Genomic DNA, 4,454 nt, shown 5'->3' on the forward strand with positions numbered 1-4,454 from the left:
GTGGTGGCCAGCAGAAGCCTGTGCCACTCTGCAACGGCACATGTGGCTTCCCACAGTGAGTCTTTTTCTTTTTATTATAAAACAGACACAATTGATATTGAGAGTTATCAATGAGAAGTGTTTGTTGGTTACTCTTATATTAATGCTGTGGGCATATTTTACTCCTTTTTTGATTTGTTGTTCTGAGATTATGTATTCCTTGTGTTTATCAGGCCTGTTTTATTTTTTCAGGTTTAATTTTTTTCTATTTATGGCTTAAATTTGGTTTTACTATTTTACTTCTGCCTTTCTCCATCTAGTTTTGATAGTTTTCCTTTGTATTGTAATCTGAGCCAACATCCTGGTATCTTAAACCTTCTAGAACATCTTTCTTGAAACTACTGGCTTTTACAATACCACTAAGAAATGAGGTATCATTCTAATGTGTTTTTATTTATATGTTACCAGATATTTTTCCATTGCCGTCTTTAGTAGTCTTTTTTTGTTCTTTAAGTTTAGTATTTTGATTTTTATGTTTCATGATGAATTTCCTCTCTGGTCCTTTCTATTTGATATTCTCTATGCCTCTTATATCTTTCAAAGATTTTCCTTCTATAAGTTGGTAAGTTTTCTTTGTGATTTTATTTAAAAAAAATCTTTTTTGTGTGTCTTTGATCAGGGTTTCCTCTTTTTCTTCTTTTATTCTTATTCATAGACTTGGTCATTTTACCATGTTTCAAATGTCCTGAATATTTGGTTCTTTCCTTCACAATTTTTATGCCATTGGTATAGCTTAATTCTGAGGATTTCATTTGACTTGATAATTTTCCATTTTCAGCTTTATTTCAGTCTTTTTCTACTTGTTTTTTAAAATCTAGTTCCATATCTTGAATTATTTTCATTATTTCATTCCATTGCTTGTGTTTTCATGAACTTATTTATCCATCCACTCTTTTCTGTGCTAGGGTTATTAGGTTCTGGTGGAGGCATATAAAATTAGTAATTTTTGTTTCTGTATCTGTGCTGGCTTCTAGGAATTACAATGATCGATGTGGTTCTGTGTGTTGATATCTGTTCTTGTGTCGATACTCTGGATCTTTGTTTCTGTTGTCCTCTCTGGATTGTTGAAAAGTGTGGGTTTCCTTCTAGAGAGTATATCTGTACGTTAATGAGTGGCAGAAATGAATAAAGTAGGGATAGGAGTGTAGGATGTGATGATGTGATAGGATGCAGGAAAGAGCAAGTGGGACCTTAAACTTTTCCTCAAGGAGTTGAAGGTGTGATGAGAGAAGGAATTCTTACAAGAAGGTTGCAATAGGACAATGACTAATCTGAAGAAACAGGATAGAAAGGGGTAGAAGAATCCTGGATGTAGAGCAGACTTTGGAGTCTCCAGTGAGCTGAGCTGAGGTAGGAGGAAGGGCCCCTCAAGGAAGTTGTTACAGGGCTGAAGATGGGAAAGGAGAAATCACAATGGAGGACAGGAAGTATAATGTGAATCAGCTAACTGAATCCCATCTATTTGTAGCCACTGGTAGTACCAGGTATAAAGTGTTTCTAGGTATCTAGGGGTTGACATAAACCAATCGGGGTAGTCTAGAAGGAGGACTGAGTGATTTCAGAGGAAGGAACAAAGTTTGTTCCGTTTCGAGGTTCAATGAAGAGTCCCCAAAAAAATCTTCATTTTTTTTTCATTTTTCCATTACTTTATTAACTTAACACCCCTATCACAGCCTTTCCTCTCTTCCCAGTTCTCCTGTAATGCTGTCTCTCTCCTCACCACACCTCTGCCCTCTGAGCACCAACCCACCTCGTACCTCAAGTTACTGTAGCTAGGCATAACTAGCTATGCATATCTTCTCCCAGTGAGGTCAGAAATGGCAGACCAGTTAGGGGAACAGAATCCACAGGCAGGTAACAAAGTCAGGCCAGCCCCTTCTCCAGTTGTTGGAGAAAGTCACAGAAAGACCAAGATACATATCAGCAACATGTTTATAGGGGAGGAAAGTGCTTAGATCCAGCTCTTGCATGTAGCTTAATTGATGGTTCAGTCTTTGTGAGTCACAAAGTGTCCAATTAAGTTAACTCTGTTGGTCTTCTTGTGGACCTTCTTGTTGAGTCTCTATCCCCTGTGTTCCTCAATCTTTCTCCTAATACCTCCCCAAGACTTCCTGAGAAAAATATGGAATCCTTCGAGAATTTGCCTACAATCCTCGCACAGAGGCCATGCTAATATTCTCTGCATCATTCCATTTTTAATATATATGCTGCCTAAGCATGCATGAATCTTCGAATTTTAAATGCATAGTTTAGAATAAATAATGAATGTGAGTTGAATTGTACTTTGTATTATATGGGCTGGTATGTAGAAGTTATATGATAAAATATATAATCAATAGTTAGTAATGAGTTTTGTGGTAAAATGTATCAAAACATTTTCTAAGACGTCTGAAACAACAAGGGTCTATCACATACTATTGAACTTGAGAGTAGCTCACAATATTACTAACATTCTAGTAATGCTGACAATAGCACAGTTGATTTCAACGTGACAGCTGACCCTAAAAAATTATTGGAAGTTACACTACATTAAAGGTGTGTGGATTAGTTTAATTAGTATTGTGAAACAGGGGAGCCTCTATTAGGCCTCCAGCCCTAAGAATTCTGTATGAATCAGTTAATGAGATTGTAAACCCAGCGGTCCCTTCTGAGAACCAAAATTAATAATGCTATGTAAAAGAAAGCATTGCTATCTCTGTCTTACACTGTTTTCCAAATAAGCTGCAAAATATACCACATTTCTTCCAATGTATTCTACAGATGTACTACAAATAAACACACTTGTTTTCAGGAAATATTTCCTATTTGTGCTAATTTATGCTTTTCACAGTCACTGTTTTGCTTCACAATTTTATCCTGAACAGTATTTTAAACCTTAGCTGTATTTTCTGTGGCTGTCATTATTCCTGCTTACTTGAACTTAATCTTGAAAATTTTAAGCCAATATTTGAGAAAACATTGATAGATAAATATATGACATATGTTTGCTCTATTGAAATCAGAACAATAGTGGTCCACATTGAAGTCATATGTATGCCACCAACAAAACTGGGCTCAACATATAGAGTTCATATATACCTATATATGAGTGTAACAATAATAATCAAAGAATATGAGTATATGTAATTGAGAATGGAGGGATCAAAGGAACGCTTTAATTAGAGTAGATGGGAGGGACTAAAAGAAGGAAAGGGGAGAGTGGTATGATTCCACTTTAATGGATCCCCCAATGGAGCCCCAGTGGAGCCCCAATGGAAGAGCTAGAGAAAATACCGAAGGAGCTGAAGGGGTCGAAACCCTTTAGGTGGAACAACAATATGAACTAACCAGTACCCCCAGAGCTCATGTCTCTAGCTGCATATGTAGCAGAAGATGGCCTAGTCGGCCATCATTGGGAAGAGAGGCCCCTTGGTCTTGCAAACTTTATATGCCCCAGTACAGGGGAACACCATGAAGTGGGAGTGGGTGGGTAGGGGAGCAGGGCAGGGGGAGGGTATAGGGGATTTTGGGGATAGCATTTGAAATGTAAGTGAAGAAAATATCTAATAAAAATGAAAAAAAACTTTGCACACTTTCTGAAAAAAAAATGTGATAGACCACTTAAAAGTCCTTTTAAGACTTATTCATCATTATACTATTCGGACATTTTTCTGAATATAAACAAACTTTTCCTAGGATTTAAACAATGAGATTTCAGAGTATGGACACTTAAAAATTGTACAACTAGACATGATACAGCATGTTTTAAGAGTCATGCTATATGATTTGTTTTTAATGTAGTATGGTGCATATATACATATAACTGAACAGTTTTTACATGGATTAATTATTACACATGGTTTTGACAATTTTAGAATTTGACAATTTTAGGATTTTTTTTTTGTCTCAAATCAGAGAATTCCTCACTACCTTTGTAACATTTGAAACTCATGGTGATGTAAGGGCAACACATTTTAAATTCAGCATGTGTATGTGTCCATGAGAGAAGAAATTCTGGTTGATTAATAGAGCATGCCCATTCTAGACAACAGCAGCACAGGCATGCCTATTATTCTGCATGAATGATATATGCCTATACCTTCAGAATAATTTTTACCCTTCAGATATTTGAGAATAAAAAAAAAAAAAAACACGTTCAGAAGTCATGAGTTTTCCATTGGCTCAATTCGACTATAAAGAGCAAATAATATATATGCAATCTCTCTGACTCAGTAAGTTTTGTCCAAACATTATTATAAAAGTGGAACTTAGAAAAACAGGTTACAATCTAGGGTAGGGATTTTTTAAAATGACAAATTAACATATATAAAACAGAAGTAGAAGAGTATGCTTTGTAGGTATCTCCTTAGTGTGCTTCTGCACTGACAACTGCTGGGGGTATAACTGGCGATCCCAGAATCTTATTTGGTTAAATT

The 4,454-nt window shown here is 36.0% G+C and overlaps 1 non-coding gene across 1 annotated transcript; it reads right to left on the reverse strand.

The window, feature by feature from the left end:
- Nucleotides 1–2,155: 2,155 nt before the first annotated feature.
- LOC115029829 lies at nt 2,156–2,258 on the reverse strand. The gene has a single exon (XR_003835386.1). It is a non-coding gene; the product is annotated as a U6 spliceosomal RNA (small nuclear RNA).
- Between the last annotated feature and the right edge of the window lie 2,196 nt (nt 2,259–4,454).

This window comes from Mus caroli, chromosome 17, assembly GCF_900094665.2.
Source record: "Mus caroli chromosome 17, CAROLI_EIJ_v1.1, whole genome shotgun sequence".
Taxonomy (NCBI): domain Eukaryota; kingdom Metazoa; phylum Chordata; class Mammalia; order Rodentia; family Muridae; genus Mus; species Mus caroli.